The sequence below is a fragment of the Akebia trifoliata genome, chromosome 3, assembly GCF_017979445.1.
Source record: "Akebia trifoliata isolate Shusen 1 chromosome 3, ASM1797944v1, whole genome shotgun sequence".
In the NCBI taxonomy this organism is placed as follows: domain Eukaryota; kingdom Viridiplantae; phylum Streptophyta; class Magnoliopsida; order Ranunculales; family Lardizabalaceae; genus Akebia; species Akebia trifoliata.
The window spans coordinates 6,965,210-6,978,198 of NC_141377.1; the positions used below are offsets into that span (position 1 = coordinate 6,965,210).

At 33.6% G+C, this 12,989-nt stretch overlaps 1 protein-coding gene across 2 annotated transcripts in view; it reads right to left on the minus strand.

The window, feature by feature from the left end:
- Window positions 1-12,989, minus strand: part of LOC147405808 (uncharacterized) — a 75,208-nt gene that overhangs the window by 26,692 nt on the left and 35,527 nt on the right. The window lies entirely within an intron of this gene.

Below are 12,989 nucleotides of genomic sequence, written 5' to 3' on the forward strand. Positions count from 1 at the left end.
TGATTGTTACATGAGAATAACGCATAAATATAATTGATTTAACTTTTACTTTGAGTTTAATTATTGTCCTTACTCATCATCTTTAGATCCAAACCATTAAATGGTCTTCATATGAGGAAGATCAACAATTTGATATTCTAATCTAGCAACCTCCTTTCACTATTACCCCAGTGATGTCCTACCTAGATAAAAGGGAAAACTAGTTAAAGGACCCTCGCAGAAGGAATTCTTTCTAAATAGTCTTTAAGTTTTCAATGGTTACTTGGAGGATATTTAATAAAGTTTTATTTCTAAATGGTCCATGCACCTCATTTCCCACATTTCTCACGATTGAATGCCCTAACTATTCGAATTCATCGTATTCATCCAAAAAGTGGATTTTTACACCTCAATCGTGTTTTGGAGATTCTATTTCATCAGAAAGCATTTAAAAAAATAGAAAAAATCATCTTCAAGGGTTTTTTTCAAATTTTTTGAAGATGTCATAAAAAAACTAGTGGTTTTTTTTTTCACTTTTTTCTTAGTTTTTGGATGAAAATTGATGTATAATGGTTCTTTTGGGTTAAAATAATTTAAACAAGTCGTTATCTCAAGTTTTTAGTCAATCTTTTCATGTATTAATAAATAAATAAATAAAACTCAAAAATTGGAAAAGGGTGGGTTTTACCAGTGTTGATTTCACCCTTTTTTATTTAATAAAATCGATGAACTAGACAGTAATTAAAAAAGCGTCGAGTTCGACAATAAAAAAAGTGAACTCGACACTAAATAAAAAATTGTCAAGTTCGACAATAAAAATTATGAACTCGATAGTACAAGGGACCATTAAGAAAGAAAACGTTTACTAAATGTCATGTCAAGCTAGCATCCATAACTTAGGGACTATTTAGAAAGAAACTCTTCCGTGATGGTCCTTAAAGTAATTTTCCCTAGGTACAACCATTGAATCATGAGGCACCATCAAATAAAAAAAATTGAAACTGGTTGCTTCAGTGCCCTCCTATGTCAAATATTCTTTGGATTCACTAACAATTTCATTGTTTAAGCTAGAGTTTTAAAATTCATAGAGTTAACTAAAATGTTTCCAAGTGGACTTAACTTGAATGAATTTTGAGATGGATAGGCCCCCAAAATTAAAGGAATCAAATCATTAACCCAACTCCACAAAATATTGGATCAACTCGGCTACGTTGTTCATGAGTTCGAAAATGCATCTAGACATGTCAAAAAAGTTAATTATTTGGGTACAAGACTTTTGTACACAATAAAATATTTATTCATTTTAAAATATTTTTATTGGCTCATCCAAGACAACTCTTTAGCCAATTTTGTTTGTTTGTTTGTTTGTTTTTAGATTTTTTTTTTATTTTTTTTTATTTTAAGAAATGTTAAATGGACGTCATTTTTGGCCAACTCCCAGAGACCCTATGGCGTGTTGGCTCACAGCCCAACAAACGTTTGACATGTTACACAGTGACATCAGCAATAGAGAGAGCTTCTCTCTCTTGCCCGTTGCCCACATACTTATTTTTATAGATTTCAAAACTAGAAAATGGTCATTGGGCCCACATTGGTTATCACATTGACAATCCAACAATACAGTCTTTTAGATTTCATGAAAATATTGATAGTAAAAAAAAGTAAAGAAATTTAAAAAAAAATATTGTTTTTCGAGGTTGATCCAACGTATTCAAAATGGATGGCCACCAAGCACCCATATTTATAAAAAAAAAATCAGAAAGTTTGCTTTTTTCACTATGGAAAAAAAAAAAGAGAAAAAGGCGTTCGCCAAAAATTACGTCCATTTAGCATCACCCTTTTTTTTTTTTTTTGGCTTTGGATCATACTAAATTTCTTAATTATTTACTTTTACAGATTTCAAACAATGCCCTACCCCCCGCGCGTGCCGAGAAGGACGTGGTTGTCCCTCAATTCTTTAAATATTTTACAGATTACCTTCCAAGAATAGTTGGGATACAGCTATGTTCCAAACTGGTCACATGCTCCTCTTGATCTCATTCTTCTCTAATAAACTACTACCAAATGATAATAACGCCATAATTTTAATTTGTAGCCAAAACCATGATTTTTTCACAAAAAATAATCATCTTCAAGCTCTTCAATCCTTATGATATATATATATATATATATACATGGGACGGTTCAGTAGCCCTAAAGTTTGCCAAGTTTGGTGCCAAACATTTTTCAAAATATGGGTTAAAAGCTTTGGAATGAGCAGATTTTTTGTGAGGATGATCTCTGTGATGAGGAGATCATCCTCACCAAAAATCATCCTATTCCAAGACTTCTAACCCCATCAAAAGTGATTTACAAAAATTGGACGGTCCACGATTCTTCAACTTGTAAACTAGGGTTAGAAGTTTCAAAATGAGCTGATTTTTTGTGAGGATGATCTCTTCACCGTAGAGATCATTCTCACAAAAAATCAGCCTATTCCAAAACTTCTAACCCCATCAAAAGTAATTTACAAAAAATGTTTGGCACCAAACTTGGCAAACTCTAGGGCTGCCGAACCGTCCCCATATGGGTTAGAAGCTTTGGAATGAGCTGATTTTTTATGAGGATGATCTCTATGATTAGGAGATCATTCTCACCAAAAATCAGCCTATTCCAAAACTTCTAACCCCATCAAAAGTGATTTACAAAAATTGGACGGTCCATGATTCTTCAACTTGTAAACTAGGCTTAGAAGTTTCAAAATGAACTGATTTTTTGTGAGTATGATCTCTTCACTGTAGAGATCATCCTCACAAACAATCAGCCTATTCCAAAACTTCTAACCCTATCAAAAGTGATTTACAAAAAATGTTTGGCACCAAACTTGGCAAACTTTAGGGCTGCCGCAGCCCTAAAGTTTGCCAAGTTTGGTGCCAAACATTTTTCAAACACATGAGTTAGAAACTTTGGAATGAGCTGATATTTTGTGAGGATGATCTCTATGATGAGGAGATCATCCTCACCAAAAATCAGCCTATTCCAAAACTTCTAACCCTATCAAAAGTGATTTACAAAAAATGTTTGGCACCAAACTTGGCAAACTTTAGGGCTGCGGCAGCCCCAAAGTTTGCCAAGTTTGGTGCCAAACATTTTTCAAACACATGAGTTAGAAACTTTGGAATGAGCTGATATTTTGTGAGGATGATCTCTATGATGAGGAGATCATCCTCACCAAAAATCAGCCTATTCCAAAACTTCTAACCCCATCAAAAGTGATTTATAAAAAATTGTACGATTTTTCAACTTGTAAACTAGGGTTAGAAGTTTCAAAATGAGCTGAGTTTTTGTGAGGATGATCTCTTCACCGTAGAGATCATCCTCACAAAAAATCAGCCTATTCCAAAACTTCTAACCTCATCAAAAGTGATTTACAAAAAATGTTTGGCACCAAACTTAGCAAAATTTAGGGCTGCCGAACCGTCCCCATATGGGTTAAAAGCTTTGGAATGAGCTGATGTTTTATGAGGATGATCTCTATGATGAGGAGGTCATTCTCACCAAAAATCAGCCTATTCCAAAACTTCTAACCCCATCAAAAGTGATTTACAAAAATTGGACGGTCCACGATTCTTCAACTTGTAAACTAGGCTTAGAAGTTTCAAAATGAGCTGATTTTTTGTGAGTATGATCTCTTCACTGTAGAGATCATCCTCACAAAAAATCAGCCTATTCCAAAACTTCTAACCCCATCAAATGTGATTTATAAAAAATGTGTTTAGGGCTGCCGAACTGCTCCCATATATATATTATCAAAATATGTTGTGGAATCATCTTATTTTTGTGGAGATTACACTTTTCTAGACTATTAAATAAAAAAAGTGTTTTTGGTTGACAATTAATTTTTTAAACGATTTAAAAGCTATTACTAAATATGGTAAAAATGACTTTGATATTAAAAGTACAAAATACAAATTTTGACCATGTTGTCCTAAGGTTTGAAATACACTTTTTTTTCCCCTTAAAATTAATCACATCTTCAGCCCTTGATTTAATTTCTTCAAAACAATCATCTTCAACCTTAAGATATTATATCTACTTCAACCATCAAATTTTAATGACATATAAGATTTTTTAGGAGATGCAAAATGAGAGAATTTTGAATAAAACAATCTAGGATTTTCTTCAAATGATTAAGGAAGGATGAAAATAATGGGTAATTTATATATATCTGGCCACATTTTAGTGACCATTTGATATATCCCTTTATTTTTTAATGTGATGAAATACTCCTTGATCTCAATCTTCGATGAGAAATGCCTTTGATTTTATTGGACACTATTACCAGGCCAACATTTATTGCAGTTTTTCCCTTTCTCCTAGAGAGCACTCTCGATGGAAATTTCCCACTTGGCCACATCCATAACAAATCTTCTGTCCTCTAGGCGATTGTTGTTACGGAATTATCGTTTGCCTTTTACTAGGTTCAATTCTCTGCTGACTCTCCCTCAATTTTTTCCCTTGATCCTTCCACGGATTGTCTCAAATTCTCTTAATATCTTGTAGTTCACCTTCTACAAATAAACCGTTTTTACCATTTCAGTGTAAGTGTGAACCCTTGTACCTATTAACTTCTCCCGAATGGACGGTCGAAGTCCCAAACGGAATTTCTTCGACTTTAACTCTTCGGTAGCTACTAAATGTGGTGTAAATTAAGCGTTGCCAGTCTAGCACTTCCTTAATTCCTAACTAGAAGCTCTTGAGCTTGATGTCTCGCTGCTGGTACTTCCGGAGCCTATTGTCTACAAGTAGGAGAAATCCTAATTACACCCTCTCTAGGTCAAGCCATAATCTATGTAAAGATAATTTATTTAGGACCTTAATATAAATAATATTAATAATGATAATTCCTTTTAAGGTTAGGTATATCAAGGTTCTCCATGTCATTTATTTGGATCGTTCACAATATTTTCTTGATCCCTAAGATCTACTAACTGATGCTCTATTACCACTTTGTCACTGTAGACACCCCATTTTTGCACTCGCCTGATTAATCAACTCGTCAACCCGATCGCAATGATTCCCAATGATGGATGTGTATTCCATTGCTTTATTTTGTTACCAGATGTGTTTCAGAAATCCGGATGAGGTATCTCAAACTAACAAAACCTTAAAAACCACGCTACGCTAGGTAAATACGACCCCAGAAACATAGAAATCATCATCTTGCAAACCAAAAAGAAGCTTCACGATAAAAATCACTAAAAACTATCAAATTACCAAAATACCCCTAACCTCAAAACAATCCTAGAGCCTACGTTACGCTTAGGAAAACTCATTCAAACACATAAAATAACAAATCGAAACCAAATAAATCATTTCGTCAATTTTCATAGAATTCGACAAAATTACAAAAATGCCCCTCATAAAGTTCACGACCATTTAACATAAAAATTTTCATAAATGACACAAACCAACATTCTCATTGAATTCCTTACGAAAAACTGATTCTAAAACATCCTAGAACATTAAAAACTGACCTAAAACGTGAAAAGTCCTCTTTGGGGGCAAAACGATAATTTCACAATTTTCATGATAAAAATTTCCGAAATTAATAAATAAAACATTAAATAATTAAAGTGAAACATTAATGAAATTAATTTAAAATTTTAAACCTAAAAATCGATTAATCGGACTCTCAGGCAAAATTGTTGAGGGTTCGTGGGATATTTCTTTAAGGACCCCTCCATTTGGGGGTCCAAAGAATTAAAGAAATAATGGAGGGGCCTTCTCCAAAAAATTAAAGTCAATTAAGCAAGACTAAAGTCAAGATATTGAAAGTCAATCAATTAAGACTAAAGTCAAAACATTAAAAATCAATCAAATAAGACCAAAAGTCATAATAAAGATCTAATTAAATAATAACTCTATCTAATAGAGTTCTAACTTAAAAACAATTCTACCTAAAACAATTTTAATTAAAACACAATTCTACCTAAAACAATTTTAATTAAAACACAATTCTATCTAAAATAAGTCTAACTAAAACACAACTCTAATTAAAAGATCTCTAATTAAACACTAACTCTATCCAAATCAACCCCTAAAAACATCTATAAATAGAGGTGCTCACACCCTATTTTCGTATCAAATCATAAACCCTAAGAGAAGTAGGTCTAGAAGCTCCCCTAGCCCCCCATAAACCCTAGTTTTGGAGCCCCAACTCCTTAGCTAACATCCCTCCTTCAATTTTAGTCTAGAAAACACCCAAAAGCCTTCTAAAAACACCCCCAAATCCTCAACGAACTTGAAGAGTTTAGATTCAAAAACAAGGAGATACCTTGCCTCGGAGATCCAAAGTCAAATCCGGAAACAGAACGAAGCGAGGGAGCACGGTACAAGGAGCTCTTTTTGTTAGATCTGAGGGAATAAAGTCCTTGCATCGGAAAGGTAATTTTTTTTTTTTTTTTTAATCTAGGTTTTAGCAATGTAATTTACTTGGGAATTTAGTAGAGATCGGCTTTGGTCGGGCGGGATTGGTGCCTGACACCTTCCAATCCCGTAACATGATCCCCGAATTCAATTTTCTTGGTTTTAGATTAGTTTTTATCCGTTTAGAGTCATTGATCGGTTCCTAGACCGTAATAACTAGGTGGCGACTCCCAAACCTCAAGGGTCAAAAGCGGATCCGCGCACCCCACGGATCGAGGGCGCTTTCAGTCACACCCTTGATTCTAGAAGTTCGTAACCATCATGCATTGTCTAAATCACAATACAAAATCCAAGGGTGAGAAATTTTTTTAAAATCTACTATTATAGTTCGATAGTAATTTGGGTACACAAATTTTAACTTCTCTTCTAAAAAAAACACAAAAAAGAATTTTCACTGCTTGATCTTTGATCACTCTAAAATCTATGACTTAAAATTTATATTTCGAATGGTCCTTATTCTTTTTTCCTACGTGCTTTTGATTCAATTATATAACAATAAAAAATACAGAAAACTTTTATAATATTTATTTTCTAATTTCTACATATCTTTAATTCAATATTTACAAACCCATATTTCTATTTTAGAAAGGGTAACCCCAAGTACGCGGGTTTTTAAAATAATTAATTCTTGTCTCTAAATTTATTGATAATACCACCCAATCATGAATCTAATAAAATCCTTCAATATGAATTAAATTTAAATTTATTATATAAGTTCTTGAATTTAATTATCACAACCAAATAGTTCAAAGAGAAATACATGAAAAAACAAAATAAAAATAAAAATAATAATAATAAATAATACATTAAAATTAGGACTAGAAATTTCTTCTCCAAGTCTTCTTACCCATCATCACCGCCTATCTCAAATCTGGAAAAAAATTGGTAAACACCATGAGTCCAAAGACTCAATGGGATCTTTCTTTCTTTCCAAAGATTATAAAAATAATAAGAAAACATGGCATGCTTCAAAACACATACAACATATTCATTTAATCCATAGAAAACATCAACACACAAATATGTATTGCTTCAATTATTTTCTAAAAATAAATATGGTGAAATGTATAATACTCGATTTTCACTCTTGCTCGACCAAGCTTTCCTTGCCGATTTTCACCCCAGTTCAGCTAAACTTTATATCCCAAAACACAAGATCTTCCTCAGGGGTATTTTCTTTTATCTAAGAACATTTCATTCAACTTGTTTACTTTAGGGTGAATATTTCCTCCCTAAAATCCTCAACCTCATAAATAATATTAAACACACATATACCATATATAAAAGTAAATAAATAAATAATAAATAATAAATAAATCTTAGAAAATCCTACATTATATTGTTTAACTCACACTCATTTCATATTAAACACATAATACTTGAGAATAAAAAATATTATTAATTAATTAAGCCAACTTGCCTCATTGCAATTTCACCTACAAAGACAATGTAAAAGTGTACTTGTCCATATTGAAAACAATTGGTGTTTATCCAAAATAAAAAAAAAAAATTAAGTGATCCAATTTTATTTAATTTTTTTCACTTATTTTTCAATCATAAATATAGAAAATATGAATAAACAAACATGTTGATTTGACAACAAAATATATATATATATATATATATATATATATATATATATATTAAATGTTGAAAATAAACGCAAACAAACAGCCCAAGAAAATGAAATGGCAGTGTTAGCATCGGCTTCTTTCCCAAAGATGTGGGGCCGGGCAAGTGGAGTAGCCTATTGTCCTCTCTGTCTCTCAAATATTAATATTGACCGCCACCGCCATAATTGACTTTTTTGAGTCCTCGTGTGAACTTCTTAGTCAAAGAAAACGGCAAGGCAGAAAAAGATGTCATGTTCACTTATGAATCTGTCGTTCGTTCAAGAGAATTAAATTTACCCACGTGATTGAATAGAAAGTGGTGGGGGCCTTTGTCTCTCTCTGGCTAAATTTAACTCAATTCTTTAAATATTTTAGAGATTACCTTCCAAGATTAGTTGGGATACAGCTATGTTCCAAACTGATCAAACTGATCACATGCTCTTCTTGATCTCAATCTTCTCTAATAAATTAATAACAAAACCATGATATTTCCACAAAAAATAATCATCTTCAAACTCTTCAATCCTTATGATATGTATACTAATGGTTGTAAAAAGTAATTAATTTAAATAGGGAAACGTTTAGCACCCAACCATTTGCCCAACATATTTTGTCCTACATGGGTTTGAAGTTTTGGAATGGACTGATTTTTGGTAAAGATAATCTTTACAGTTAAAGATATATATATATATATATATATATATATATATATATATATATATATATATATATATAGGGTCACGTTCCTAAGACTCATATTGAGACTCACATTGCGACACACCATTTTGTCTTATATGGGCAAAAATGTTTGGAATGAGCTGATTTTTTGTGCGGATGATCTCTGTGATGAGGGGATCATCCTGGCAAAAAATCATCCCATTCCAAAACTTCTAACCCCATCAAAATTGATTTACAAAAATTGGACGGTCTATAATTTTTCAACAAAAATTGGATGGTCTAGAAGTTTTGGAATGGGATGATTTTTGGCAAGGATGATCTCCTCACCACAGAGATCATCCGCACAAAAAATCAGCCCATTCCAAACATTTTTGCCCATATAAGACAAAACGGTGTGTCGCAATGTGAGTCCCAATATGAGTCTTAGGAACGCTGTTCATATATATATATATATATATGGGAGCGGTTCAACGGCCCTAACATTTACCTAGTTTCGTGCCAAGCTTTTATGGCCGTAAGATAGGGACACATCTGACGGTTAAGGGAGATGTTTACGGTTTTAAAATAAAACGTAAGTAATTACAGAATGCCCACTCATCAATTTTTATTTCTTTTAAAAAATCCCTCTTAACAAGTTCTTTTCTTCTTCTTCGATCTCTATCTGTAAATCAAGTTACAGACGTAACTTACGAGAACCTCTCTCTCTTTTTCCCCTAAGTTTCACACACTTTCGCCATCATCGTCGCACTCTCGTCATCTCTCTCTCTCAAGTTACATCGTTGTCTCTCTCTAAACCCTCTCTCGCCGTCGCCGTCTTACTCCACGTGTTGTTGGCCCAATTCGGCTCAATTTATATGGGTTTGTTCTAATTGTAGTCAATTTATATGGGCATGTGATATTTGAGTATGCCAAAGAGACACCGATCATCTTCTCGTCTTTCCAACCAAGTGCAACAGAGCTGATCAGGAAATTGCAGAAAACCTACCCTGTAAGAGATTTTTGTATTTCTAATTATACTCTCTTTTTATGATTTATGATTATGAACTCTTAGTCAAATCGGTTTTCAATTTTTTATGACATTACCCTTTAATTAAAGATAATTTCTTTTATTCAAATACTTAAGTTTATTAATGTGGTTGCTTAATCAGGTGTTCTTTCTCACATATGGGGGATTGGAAATTTACTCAGACGTTAGAAGGAATTCTTTGGATGAAGCCATAAAACTATGCTTGGAAAATGGCTTGCAAGGGATTGTATCTGAAGTGAAGGTCATTTTCAGAAATCCAAGAGCAATAACCAAGACCAAAGAATCTAATCTCTCATGACATATGGCCAGTTGAAGTAAGCCTTTTGATTATCATTTGGAGAATCTATGGAAATGGATATCAGGGTATGCCCATTTTGGATAAAATGGGAGGGAGAGGGTTTCATTTCAAGGAGGCTTCGATCTAAAACTTGAGAGAGAGAGGTTCTCGTAAGTTACGTCTGTAACTTGGTTTACAGACAGAGATCGAAGAAGAAGAAAGGAATTTATTAAGAGGGATTTTTTAAAAGAAATAAAAATTGATGAGGGGGCATTCTGTAATTACTTACGTTTTATTTTAAAACCGTAAACATCTCTCTTAACCGTCAGATGCGTCCCTATCTTACGGTCGTAAAAACTTGGCACGAAACTGGGTAAATGTTAGGGCCGCTGAACCCCTCCCTATATATATATATAGGGATGGTTCAGCAGCCCTAAAGTTTGCCAAGTTTGGTGCCAAACATTTTTCAAAATATGGGTTAGAAGATTTGGAATGAGCTGAATTTTTGTGAGGATGATCTCTATGATGAGGAGATCATCTTCACCAAAAATCAGCCTCTTCCAAAATTTCTAACCCCATCAAAAGTGATTTACAAAAATTGGACGGTCCACGATTCTTCAACTTGTAAACTAGGGTTAGAAGTTTCAAAATGAGCTGATTTTTTGTGAGGATGATCTCTTCACCGTAGAGATCATCCTCACAAAAAATCAGCCTATTCCAAAACTTCTAACTCCATCAAAAGTGATTTACAAAAAATATTTGGCACAACACTTGGCAAACTTTAGGGCTGCCGAACCGTTCCCATATATGTATATATATAGATATAGGGTCCCATTCAGCAACAAACATTTTGACAAAACATTTTTCAAAACATGGGTTAGAGGTTTTGCAATGGGCTGATTTTTAGTGAGGATGATCTCTATGATTTTTGGTGAGGATGATCTCTACGGTGAGGAGATCATCCTCACCAAAAATCAGCCCATTCCAAAACTTCTAGCCCCAGTTTACAAGTTGAAAAATCGTGGACCGTCCATTTTTTGTAAACCATTTTTTATGGGGTTAGAAGTTTTGGAATGGGCTGATTTTTGGTGATGATGATCTACTCACCGTAGAGATCATCCTCACCAAAAATCAGCTCATTCCAAAATCTCTAACCCATGTTTTGAAAAAAAATTTGCCAAAATGTTTGTTGCTGAACATTTCCCATATATATATATATATATATATATCTCTTTTTCACCGTTTCCTTATAACCACTCTTGCACATCCATATGGACTATTTCATTGTTTCTTTGTTTACCAAAACAAACTTTAGAGATTGCCATCAAACACACCCTTAACACCAAAGGTAAGAGATAACCCAAGAGAAGCAATGCCATGACCAATATGTGTAATATCCATAGGCCATTCATTGCGATCGTTTGTCAGATAAACATGAGGCTTATTCTAGAAATTTTGAAGAATGCCAGACTGCGGAGCTTTATTAAAGACGATGAAACCTAGGAAGAAGGGAAGAAGTAAATATCAGAAAATTCAATTTCTCCAAAGATTTTGAATCCAAACCACTATCTCAATACACTTACCATACTTCCTATATGGATAGTGAAAATTTGAGTTGAAACCACCGTCCACATTGACCATTTATAAGTAGAAATTCCACATTGAAACTCCACCTCCTTAAGAAAAAGCAATCGCAATACGGCTTGTGAGAGAACCAGTGTGTAAAGTGTGGACAACATGCCCATACTGATCCAAACTATGTTATCGTCGAGTTCCATCTCAACTTTGTTTTTATAGTGGGATACATAAAACAATTTCAATCTATGTACCATATTCTTACTCTCTGAATTTCGAGAGTCACTCTTCTTAAGTTAATCATCAGTGTTAGAATATGAGGAAATATCAAGAGGGTGATTTAGTTTAAACAAGGACCACAACACTCCGAGTAATAATAGCATGCAGGACATAATTATGACATGTTCTACAAGGAATGAGAAGATCACACCTGTGAAAATCTGTATACAAACATTGACAATCACAGTTACTATGAAAATGCTCAAGGAGATGATATTGGAAAAACATTCAGAATCACTCTGGGTTGAGAGTGAAGATGAGAAAAAATTCATCGAAATGCATATTAAGACAGTGCCAGTAAGTTTGGAAAGTTGATCTTGAGCAGAAGGCATTGAACTAGTAAGATCTACAGGAAACTTTGTAGCTATGGCGAGAAGAGTGAGTGTAAGTGAGTTGAGTGAGAAGAATTGATAAGGAATCCATGGCTTCCTATAATGCAACCCATTTAATAGATCACAAATCATAAACATGAAACATACCGATGTGACTGCCGCTGTATATAAGCCAATCAAAGGAATTGGTGAAGAATACATGTTTTCATCATCATGGGATGTTGCATGAATGGATCACTATTTTCCTTTCTTTGATGGATCAAACAAGCAAACCCTCTTCTTCTCAAATATCAATAACATATAGACCTAAGCATTCAATGTTTCTTTCTCCCTCTTTCCACTTCAGTTTCTAACTTGAGGACAATTTCCTATTTTACTCCTACTTTTTAGGTACCCTTTTAGAATATTTTGGTCTCTAGCAAAATATTCTAATTGGTGGACGAACTTTCCTCTCCTTTCAATTATTATCTTGTAAAAGAGTTGTTTGTTTTAATTATCTAAAAAATAATAAATAAAACAAATATGAAGTTTGGAGTTATTATGACCCCTGTGTAGTATATAATTTGGATTGGATATTATCCAAAATTTTCTGATGTCGGAGTCGGTTCAGCCCAGGTTAGAATTAGACTTCGTAATTTTTTTTCTTCTTTTTGTCCAAATTGATTTCCTAGCTGAACAATATTCTACTCAAACCCAAGTTAGGGTTTTATGATTTTCAATTCGAAACCTTAGTTTCTTCTGCGTAGTTCGAGCTCGTAAGA